Here is a 12,699-nt window from a genome sequence, read left to right as displayed (position 1 = left end):
GTGAACAGACCTGGTAAAAGAGATCAGAGTAAATCTAGAAGGGCCATCAACAGTAATCCGGTTACGAGCCATGAGTTAAAGGCCTAAGATTACCTTTATTCAGATTCAGATTGTAAATGTCCAGTTTCAAAAAAAAGTGCATGTTCACATGATCATACCCACCAAAAGATTACTGAATTTAGAATAATCCTCTATTTGAAGCTGTTAGAAAACCATGAGGAAACAGCTACCCAAGCTCTCACAACATACAAAAAATACTCTCAAATTATGAAGGGTGGTCTAATTATTTATACTGATGATGGTAAGATAACAAAAATACACTTAATTAAAAGTGAAGTTACCTGTATGTTCAAGGATTTTAGTAAAACTATTAAGATAACAACAAGAATATATATAACATTCAACTCCGAAAGCTAAATGTTTAATAAGATTTGTTATTGAAAGAATCAGAATTGTGAAAGAACTTTTATAATCTGTACCAATAACTCTAGAACATTAATTCTTGTTATTAACTTGTCCCTCTACTGCAGAGATCATCTACTCTAAGGGAAAGTAACTCAAAAACATTCAAGAAAATCGATAACTTTTATTTTTGTTACCTTTTCTCAAGATTTTCAAGGAAATATTGTTAGTATAGGAGAATTCTAAATATGTTATCTGGAAATTAGCTCTTAAAATATTTGGCCTATTAACCAAAAATACTGGCTTGAAAATCATGAAGAACCATTTATTAAACATTTATTATACGCCAAGTGTCCTAAGTTTTATATAGGCATTAATAATCCTATGCATAGATAACATAGTTTTTCTAAATTTATCAGAAAGGATATTGAAGCACAGAGGAATTAAGTAAATTTTGCAATTATATAGCTTGCAAGTAGTGGAACCAGACTGTAAAACGAGGTATTTTAACTCCAGAGCACAAACTATTAATTGTATAATAAAATATTTCTTTGCAAAGCTGTGAGTGACAAATACTCATAAAGGACTTTTAAATTTAAAAATTAGAACAACTTACATATCACATGACTTGAAAGAAATTTTTAGTCCATAGGCCAAGAGCATTTTTAGAGCAGACAATTAAGTTATGGTTTTTGTAATAAAGAATGTTAGCATTCACAGTGTAAGTTAATACAATACCAATCAAATTAATTTTCTACATATGAATTTAAATTTTAAGCTACATTGGAAATATTAGAAGAGCTGGCTTCTGAGTTTTTATAGAAAACAACAGATACCTATGCCTGAAACTCTCCATATGTACTAAAAGAGACAGAGAGAGAGAGAGATCAATAAGGAAAGTAAATAATACCAATAAATAATCCATGCCAATAGTACAGCTGAAACTTAAACGGTTAAAAGTCTTCAAATTACAGGCCAAAGGGAAAATACATGAAATAAGCAGAAGTAGTATCCAAACCTGTATGAAGAGTAAAGAAACTGCATGGAAAAGAGAAGAAATCAGGGGCTTATATTGGTGCAACTGAGGTCAATTGATCCGCAGAAAAAGAATGTTAGCTTGGATAAGTAAATATTGAAAATAGATCTTCTGCCAGGTGGATTAGAGAACTGGCTGTTGGGGAATCAAAAGGAAGGGACTTGAAGATGCACATGATTAAAGATGTCAGTTACAGGAAGTGAAGGTGTTGCTTAATGGCTCTATGGTAGTAGCAAAGACAGAAACAAGTGGTAGAAATTAAGACCCCAAAGAAAGAACAACAAAAAAATCATAAATTAAAAGACATACAACCACCCCCACCAATTGCAACCTCTTAAATAAATGGTACTTCACAATATTAATTGAAGAGGATACACATGAGCTAATAAATCTAATAAATTACCCATATTCCCTATTCATGCTTAAGTATATGTTTATTACCGGTCAAGTAAAGTAAACAAAAAATTACAATCAATAGAAATGTCAGGAAAATCAGCCAAAACTACCATAAGAACAAAATAGAAGTAAGAATAAAACTGTTCTAGTAAATCAAATTTCTCCCTAACACAATCTAAAGCACAGAAAACTTGTAGCCTAACACCTTCATCAGAAACAAATAGCCTTAAAACCATTTTCAGATACTTAAAAAACCTTCAAACCAGAAATTTAAGACCTAAAAAGATGAAAAAAATAAAGATGTAAACAAGACATAAGCACCCTCAGGAAAGAGCAAAAGAAAAAGATAATCTCAGAAATAAAGACAAAATTAAAACATAACAAAGGTAGAATATATTTGACTATAAAAGTAATAAGAAGCATTTAGAGAATGAATAAAAATGACCAAGAGAATGAAAATGAAATTAAGAGGTAAAAGGTGAGAAATATAAAAGATAAAATGAGACTGTCCAATACACATATAATTGGAGTCCATGATGAAAAAACCAAACCAATGGAATAAAACTAATATGTTAAAAGATAATTTAAGAAAATGTTCCAGAAGTAAAAGGAAGACATAAATCTGTATTTTGAAAGAGTTCATGCACTTAGAAAAGTTGACCCAGAATGGTTAATTTGAATATAGACTAGGAAAACTATTAGAATTTAAAGATAAAGAAAAGAACTCTTCAGGGTCTCCTAACAAAAGATCAAGAAGTTTATAATTAAAGAATAGGAGGTTAAAATAAGTGTCTCACAACAAAATACAAAGCAAGACAATAGCAGAACATTAATTTCGAGAAATTCAGAGAACTAAAGTAAGCTGTTCTTCACATTTAAAGTCTATACAAAAATAGTGTTGTGTGCAAATTCTCACAGGATATTATAGAAATCTACTGTAATAGAAGCTTCATTCAACATGAAAATATCTGCAAAAATGGCACAGAATAACTGACAATAGTTATGTAATATTTTTAATTGCAGATCTAACATGAAAAACTAAATAAAGCAAAACTTTTGGACAAATGTATAATAATGTAAATGTTATGTGTTCTGACAAATGAAAATAATGAAACTAAATAAATTAGAGAAAAAGGAACACAGAAAAGGGAAATCAAATAAATTATTAACCCCTAAATAAAAAATAGGAGAGAATGAAAGAATACATCATTAAAGCTGAAAACCAATGGTGTGAGCCTAAATATATATCATAGAAATTTGAAATAAATGTAGCACAAAATATATACTTTATTAACCATATATGTAGTATAAAATAATAGTTGAGATAAAGAGTATCAGTCATATTAGCCAATGTTAGTGGTCTTAACATATTTATTTAAGAAATAAGATTTTAGGTTGGCTCACAAAATGAAAGCCAGTGCTACATTGTATGCAAGAGATAAATCTAAAACAAAGTGATTCACAAAGGATGAAAATAAAGGGATGGGTAAGAGCATACCAGCAAACTGCAAAAAATAATAATAATAATAATAATAATAATAAAGGAGTGATTGAGATAATTATAACAAGGTACAATCCAGACCAGAAAGCATTAATTAAGATTTTTAAATAAGAACTTTATAACAAAAATCAAAATTGGACAATGAAGATATGAGCTATCAATTTCTATGCAACAAGTAACATATTGACCAACTTCAGAATTACAGATGATGCTAGCACAAGTGACAGAAACACATTATTTAAAGGAGATTTTTACTCACACTCCCTACCAGATAGGTGGCAAAAAACTAAATGACAGAATCAATAAGATGAAAACCAATAGGTAGATAGAGATATATTCAACTTCACATCGCAAAAAACAAACATTTACCTTATTCTAAGGCACACATGGAACATTTATAAAAACTGAACATACAGGCATACCTCAGCAATATGGCAAGTTTGGTTCCAGACAATCACAATAAAGTAAATATTGTGATAAAGGAAGTCACACAATTGTTTTGGTTTCCAAGTGCATATAAAAGTTATGTGTACACTAGACTGCAGTTTGTTAAATGTGCAATAGCATTATGTCTAAAAACTCCATGTACATACCTTAATTTTTAAATACCTTATTGTTTAAAAATGCTAACCATTATCTGAGTCTTGAGCAAGTTATAATCTTTTTGCTGGTGGAGGATCTTGCCTCAATATTGATGGCTGCTGACTAATTAGAGTGGTGGTTCCTGAAGGTTAGGATGACTGTAGCAATATCTTAAAATAGGACAACAATAAAGTATGCCCCATTGAGTGATTCTTATTTTTACAAAAGATTTCTCCACAGCAGGCAATACTGTTTGATAGCATTGTACTCACAGCACAATTTCATTCAAAATTGAAGTCGATTCTCTCAAACCCTGTCACTGTTTTATCAACTAATTGTATGAAATATTCTAAATCTCTTTTGTCATTTCAACAATGTTCACAGCATCACAAACACTTTCTTTGCTCATGTATGAAAAGAAACTTCTCATCCATTAAAGTTTTATTATGAGATTGCAACAATTCAATCATATCTTCAGGCTCCACTACTCTTGTCCTCTTATTTCCACCATATCTACAGTTACTTCCTCCCTGAAGTCTTGAACCCCTCGAAGTCATCCATGAGAGTTTGAATCAACTTATTACAAAATCCTGTTAATGCTGATATTTTGAATTTCTTTCATAAATTATTTATGTTCCTAATGACATCTAGAATTACCAGAAGATTTTCAATTTATATTACCCATATCCATAAAAGGAGTCAATATTTATGGCAGCTATAGCCTTAAAAAATACATTTCTTAAGTAATAATCATTGAAAGTCAAAATTATTCCTTGATCCATGAGCTGCATAATGGATGTTGTGTCAGCAGACAGGAAAACAACATGAGCCTTCTTGTACATCTCCAACAGAGCTCTTTGGTGACTATGTCAATGTGCAGCAATATTCTGAAAGGAGTCTTCTGAGCAGTAGGTCTCAATAGTGGACTTAAAATATTCAGTAAACCACACTGTAAACAGATGTGCCATTATCCAGGCTTTGTTTTTCAATTTACAGGGCAAAAGCAGAGTAGATTTAGCATAATTCTTAAGGGCCCTAGGACTTTTCAGAATGGTAAATGAGCATTGAATTCAATGTAAGTCACAAGCTCCATTAGCCCTTCACAAGAGAGTCAGCCTGTCCTTCAAAGCATCGAACTCAACAACTTTTCCTCTATAGTTATGAAAGTCCTAGATGGCATCTTCTTCCAATAAAAGGCTATTTGCCTACACTGAAAATCTGTTGTTTAATGCAGCCATCTTCATCAATTGTCTCAGCTAAATCTTCTGGATAACTTGCTACAGCTCCTACCTCAGCACTTGCTAATGCAGCTGGTGACTTAAGTTGAATTCAACTCAACAGTTGTTGCTTCATCTTACATTTTTATGTTGTAAATACAGCTTCTTTCCTTAAACCTAATAAACTTCTGTTAGCTTCCAACTTTTTCTGCAGCTTCTTCACCTCTCCCTGCCTTCACAGAATTAAAGAGAATTAGTACCAATTCTGGATTAGGCGTTGGCTTTAGATAATGTTGTGGCTTGTTTGATCTTCTTTCCAGACCACTAAAACTTTCTCTATATCAGCAATAAGGCTGTTTTGCTTTCTTGACATTCATGAGTTCACTGAAATAGCACTTCTAATTTCCTTCAAAAACTTTCACTTCGCATTCTCAACTTAGCTGACTGTTTGGTGTAGGAGGCCTGGCTTTTCTCCTGTCTTGACTTTCAACATTCCTTTTCCACTGAGCTTAATCAGTGCTAGCTTTAGTATTATCGCAGTGTTATTAATTGGCTTAATTTCAATATTGTCGTCTCTCGGAGAATAGGGAGGTTCAAGGAGAGGGAGAGAGATGGGAGAACAGCTGGTTGGTGGGGCCGTCAGAAAATGTGTCACATTTATCAATTAAGTTTGCCATCTTCTATAGGCATGGTTCGTGGTACGCCAAGACAATTACAGTATGATAGTATTTGAAAGATCACTGAACAGATATAATAATGATAATAATAATAATAAACTTAAAATATTTTGAGAATTACCAAAATGTGACACAGATAGGAAATGGGCACACGTTGAAATATGATACCAATAGACATGTTCAGTGCAGGGTTGTCACAAATCATCAATTTGTAAAACATGTAATATCTGTGAAGCATAATAAAGCAGGGCAAAATAAAATGAAGTATTCCTGTATAATAAACTATTACAAAAATCTTAATAATTTCTACGAGAGGAAAAATACAAACATGACCACAACATCATGACATTTTACAGTTATAACAATATTTTAAGGTTATTGCAAGTTGAATTTTAAAACTCTCTAGTAAGTAATTATTGAGCAAAAGGAAAAAGACCAAAATGGAATTACAGATTCTACATATCAGGATTTATGTCATTACATTAAATCACTAATAAGCAGAAAATATACGAGTTAAATTCCCAATTGAAAGAGCTAGAAAAGGACAAAATGTAAACCTAAGCAAAAGGGAACAAAATAAAATAAAAGCAGATATTAATAAAGTTAGAAAACACAAAATAATAGAAATTTAGTATTTTAATTAAAAAACAAAACAAATCATTGACTAATCATTAAAAGAAAGCAAAACTACATGAAATAATGAACTACAGGGGACAAAATAAACATTAAAATAAGAGTAAATTTCAAAGTCATGTGACTTTTACCTTTTACTTTGCACAACAAATAAACTTGAAAATCTAGATGAAATGACTAATTCTAAAGAAAAATATTTTTACCAAATTGATCTCAGTAGGAACTGAAAGTGTAAACAAATCAATTTCCACAGCAGAAATAGAGAAAATTAGTAAAGTATTACCCCACGTACAGATCACCAAGTCCAGATGTTTTCAAAGGGCAACTTCTGGAAATCTCCAAGGATGAAAATAGAAGTCCAGTGATATTAAATAATTCCAGAGCATAAGGGGAAAAATAAAAACTTCCAAATTCTGTTGTGTTTCTTGGGAGAGTACACAAAACCTTGATACCTAAACCTAGTAATTATAGCTTTAAGAAATTAAAATAACATTTATTAATATTTCTTCAAAATTGTAATTAAAATATTAGCAAACAGAGTCCAATAGTATATACAAAAAAAATACATCATGGTCAAATGGTATTTATTCCAGGAATGCAAGGGAAACTTAATATTTGGAAATCCATCAGTGCATCAGTGTACTTCACCATATTAGTAAATATAAGAAAAAAAACACATGATTGATTCCATAAACGTTGAAAACTTAAAAGAAGATTCAACACATTTCAGCACCCATTTTAAATAAAATAGATGTGTGTGTGTGTGTGTGTGTGTGTGTGTGTTGTGTGTATCCTAAAGCCAGTATCTGACCTATTTGACTTAATAGGAAACACTAAAGACACTCCCTTTATGGGCAGGAAAAAGGCAAAATGTTCACTGTCTCCAATTATAATTCTGCATTTGAGATATTAATCAATGAAATTAGATATGAGGAAATAGAGACAAAAGAACATAAAAGAAGTGTAAAGCATCCTATTTGAAGATGACAAGATAGTATACATAAAAAACTCGAGGATTTAATGACTAATCTGAAACCAAAAATAAAATTTAAAACAGTAGAAAGAGAAATACTATACACAAATTAATGTACTCCATATATACAAATTATCAATTAGAAGATACAATGTAAGAGAAATGCTATTTATCATGGCCACCAAAAAAAATGAAGTACTTAGAAGTAAACCTAACAAGTGATGTTAAAAAGGTTCTTAAAGAAAACTTTAAAATACTCCGAATGAAAAGTGAACTTAAAGGGAAAACTATCTGTTCTTAGATGGTCTGAGTCAACACCACGAAGATGGCAATTCTCACCGTGTTAATCTAGAAACAACGTGACTCCATAAAAATACGAAGAACAATATGTTTGAAGCCAGATAAGTTGATTTTAAAATTTTAAGGAAAATAATTATGGTAGAAAAACTAGAATAATCCTCAAAAGCAGCAATAGAGTGTCTAGCCAAACAGATACTAAGATATAATCAAGGCACGGTGTTATGGGAGTATAAACAGAATCAATGAGAAAGCCCAGTACGTATGTAAATTTTATATATATATATATGTGTGTGTGTGTGTGTGTGTGTATGTATATATATGTGTATATATGTATATATGTGTATATATGTGTATATGTGTGTATATGTGTGTGTATATATGTGTGTATATATATACACACATGTGTGTACATATGTATGTACATATGTGTATATATAAAAACACATGTGTGTACATGTGCGTGTGTGCGTGTATATATATATATACACATATATATATACACCATTTCCAATCACTCCTTTTGGGGAAATGTGATATCAGATCTGTACCACAAATATACAAAAATAAACTAAAAATAGATCAGATATCTAAATATAAAAAATGAAATCATATATATACTAGAAGAGGACATAGATTAATTCCTTTTTAACCTTGATATGGGGAAAGCCTTTCTACCGCAAAATCCAGATACAATAAAAGATAAATTAAACTACATAAAATATTTTAAAATAACCTTTTGCAGGAAAAAAACACTATGAGCAAAATCAAAACAAAAATGACAAAATGTGAGAAAATATTTGCAACATATATTGCAGATAAAAGGTTAATATTCCAAAAATATAAAGAAATCTGAAAAATGAGAGAGACATGAACATATGTTCCACAGAAAAAAAAAACATATACAAACGGTCTTAAAATACATGTAAGATGCTTCCAGTCACTTAATTTATAAAAACGTAAATTAAAACTCCACTGACTGACCATTTCTCCCTTATCAGGTTGACAGAAATCCAAAGCTTCACCATACACCCTGCTAGTGAGGTTGTGAAGAAACACATCCTCATACGTTGTTGGTCAGAACATCACATTATACCATCCTGTGGAGGGGAATTTAGCAAAAGTTAGCAAAACAAAACCTATCCTTCGATCCAGCAGTTCCACTTCTAAAAATTTAAACTGAGGATATATCTCTACAACTACAAAACGTATGTATAAGTGTTTAAGTGTATTCATTGAAACATTAATTGTAATAGCAAAATATTGAAAACAACTTAAATTCCCTGCAGTAGCAAGCAATAGATTTTTATACATTACCGAACATCCAAAAATGGGTACTTTGTAGCTATACAAAACACTAAAGAAGATGCCAGTAAACTGGTAAGGAGTGATTCCCAGGATATATTGTTAAATGTAAAAATATATATTATAACCTACTGTGTAAGAATGAAGAGAATGAAGACACACATTAAGCATGTTTGTTTGTGTACGTATTGCTTAATACATTTGTGTATGTATTTGCGAAAATAGACACACACAGAAAAAAACCAGAAACTAATGAAAATTGTTACCTAAAGATGAAAAGTGGGAAAAAAGTATAAGAGAAAGGAAAAAGAATCAAACTTTTCTGATTCATCCATATATAATATATATATATAGCATTTGATATGTAAGCATATCACTTCTTTATATAAATTTAGAAATGAAATCAAGAATCCAAAAAAAATCACTAAAATTGAACAGAAACAGAAACAAATTTAGCTATAGCAAATTTATAACATACGTGTCCGTACACACACACACACACACACACACACACAATTTCAGAAATTTTTGAACACAGTACTGTGATTATTAACCCCTAGTAGAATACATTTTAAAGACAAAAAGAACTTTAAAAAACTTTAAGTTTACTTAGCAAGTTTGCTGTTGGTAGTGGTATCGGTGTAGTAATTCTGAAAATATTTTGTGGGTGCTGTAAAATACACTAAATGAATAAATACATTGGTGTTGACAGTCAGGATCTTCACTGTGGAAAAAGTAAGATTCCAACATAGGAAGTGTGGAAGAACTCTGCAATGCAGCTTTCAGTATAAGAGACAGTGTGAAAGAACTCTGCAATGCAGCTTTCAGTATAAGAGATACATATACTGCATTGACTGACTGAATAAGCATATGATGAACCTGAATCTTGGTTTCTAAATACAATTCCCCACTATAAGGAACCAGAGCTCTTTGGAGAAATGGTTGATTCCAGCTCTTAGGCATGGAAAGTGCAAGGTAGGTTTGTAACATATTGCTGAGACAGAAAGCAAAGAAAATGCTCAAAGATTGATAAGGCTATATCAAACGACACAGAGGTCAACTTGAAGGGGCTTCTACTTCACATATTTGGGATAATTTGAGCAATCAAAAAAATAATGATGGCAATGGATGATAACACATCAAATATTTTAAAAATTCCTAAATCCATAATGATATTTTAAAAAATAAAAGAGATGGGGAAGAGAAAGTTCTTCCTTGAAGAAAGTCTATTAGTAAATATAAAACAAAAGATATAAATTAAAAAATTTTTATTTTGCAAGCACTAATGCTAAGATTATCATGAATGTTAAAAAATATTAAATCAATTTTTTGAGAGCAAGATTTGTATACAGTCTTAAAGCGTTAACCACAGTTATCTATCAACTGAGAAAGAAGTTTACCCTTTACAATGAAAGAATCTCAGAGATATCAGTTTAATCGAATAAACAATAAAGCATGACCAATAATGGTACAAGTCAATATTATTAATGTGATACACTGAGAAGGACACAAGATCATCTGTTTATTATTCTTGACAAAAAGTATTTCAACTGATTCTAAAAATCCAGAAATAATCAGTGGGACACTGTGAAAAAAATAAAAAAAACACTGGCCTAGACTTTTCAAAATTTCAAATTCATGAGACAAGAGAGGGACTATTCTATATTAAAGACAAGACAACTAAGGGTATTGAATAATCCTTGATTGAATCATCAGTTGAAAAGTGAAACAACTATAAGAAATATGAATTTCATAATGGAAAAATTTTAATATGGGCTGATATCAGGTATTTTTCTTACATCAATAGTTTATATTTTGGGTGTAACAACACCATTAAGGTTATGAAGAAGAATGTCCTCATCTTGAAGAAATAGATGTTGAAGTATTTGGGGTGAATTATCATGATGTCTGCAACTGATTTCTAAATGGTTCAGTAAATTATTTCTGTATGTGAGAAGGACACAGAGAGAGAGCGAGATTGCCAATGTAGGAAATTGGTAACCTCTGGTGTACTTAGATGAGACATATGAGTGTTCATTATATATGTTTTTAGTTTATTCATAGGCTTGAAATCTTTCAAAGTAAAAACTTAGGAAATGAAAAAAATCATTTAGCATTAATGAACAAAATGTATTTATTTTTAAGAGTTTCAAAGTTATTATTTTAAGCAGCACAAAGCTAAGGCTATCTAAAATATAATAATAAAATTATAGTCGGGTTATTTAATTGCCTTTTATCACCTAAAAATAATAATTAAAAAGGAAGCGTATGCTGTTTATTTACTTAAAGGAATATTCCTATCAGAAAGAAGAATGTAATTTTCTCATATTTTGCCCTCATCCACCAAATATGTGTAATAATTCACAAGAATGTTGACTCTTTTAATAGTTCCAGAAAAGTTTTGCAGATTTTGAGGTAGATGAGTTAAACTGAGGTCATAAATTCAGTAATAGCAAAATCACTTCTTCACTTCCACATTAGCATCAGCAACTCTGGCTACAAATTCCACCTCTGTTACTCACTAGACATGGAGTCACCATCTAACTTGTTCAGATTTCACATTTCTCATCTGTAAAATGTGAATATGAATACCTATGTCATTCCTCCCTTTGAAGAATCATAAGTTACGTAAGCAATATCATTTAATAGCATAATGTCTAGCTAGACTAGGGGCTCCATAAATGTTAGGTGAACTTGGTATTGTCTAATAACATCAATGGTTTAACTTGTTTTTGACACTTGAACTTGGTTCTTTCTAAATTAATATAGTCATCGGTGCTGTCTGCAAGAGAGAATATACTGAATTTCATGAGTTATGAAGAAGCAGAGATATATCTTCAATTAAAATTTGTACAAAATCACAGTCCTCAAAAAGGCACAAGGCCATATAAAAACTAATAAGAAATTCTCATCCATAATTGATCCACAGTTTTTAATTAATGCATTTCTCTAATAGCTATTCAGCTGTTACATTGGTGCTACTGAAATTAAAACACTGTAAAATAGTGTTATCATTCCAATAATATACACCTAAAAATGATTTTACCTCTTATTTTCAAAGCAATATATTTAATCCCATTACATTTGAATTGGTAATTATTAGATAACTTCCAAGCAAGTCTAAACAGGTAGTTTCCCTTTTTTATAGAACTATGCCAAAGTTATCAGAACAGAGTCATCTTATAGATGAATAAGGCAGGTAGTAATCTATTTATTTGGCACACTTTGAGAAATATCATGGCAGAAAGGTTCTCAGTCTTCTTCCTCTTTACAAATAACAAAAAGGTGCTAACAGTCAATAAGCCTACAAAAAGGGCCAGGAGTTGAAAAACCCCTCCTATCCTCAAACATATTTTAAGCATTTGCATCTCTTTTAAATATGCTCCAGTGGGAAAAGGTGTATTAAGGGAAGGGAACAGTGGGAGTGAGATGAAGGAAAACCCCCTGAATTGCTACTTTTCCAGAGGCTTAACTGTAAATAGCAGATTACAGAACCAGAATCAAACACAGCATTCGGGTGGGTGGCTGAGCTGTAGAGAAGACCCCTTCTTCCACTCATTGATATTAAATACACACCAGCCCCATTGACTTGTGTGAACTGTTGTTTTATAATTAAGCAAGAAAAGTTTAGTTGCGACCAGAAGCCATCAAATTAGGGGAGACAAGAATAATGAAGGCGA

General features: G+C 31.2%; 1 long non-coding RNA gene across 2 annotated transcripts in view; it reads right to left on the bottom strand.

Annotated features, from left to right (window-relative positions):
- The window catches only part of LOC129534551 (uncharacterized), a 964,006-nt gene that overhangs the window by 762,643 nt on the left and 188,664 nt on the right, over positions 1-12,699 (bottom strand). The window lies entirely within an intron of this gene.

Source organism: Gorilla gorilla, chromosome 5 (genome assembly GCF_029281585.2).
Source record: "Gorilla gorilla gorilla isolate KB3781 chromosome 5, NHGRI_mGorGor1-v2.1_pri, whole genome shotgun sequence".
Classification (NCBI taxonomy): Eukaryota; Metazoa; Chordata; class Mammalia; order Primates; family Hominidae; genus Gorilla; species Gorilla gorilla.
The sequence above is the reverse complement of the archived record's forward strand: the minus strand, read 5'-3'. Positions and strand labels throughout refer to the sequence as shown.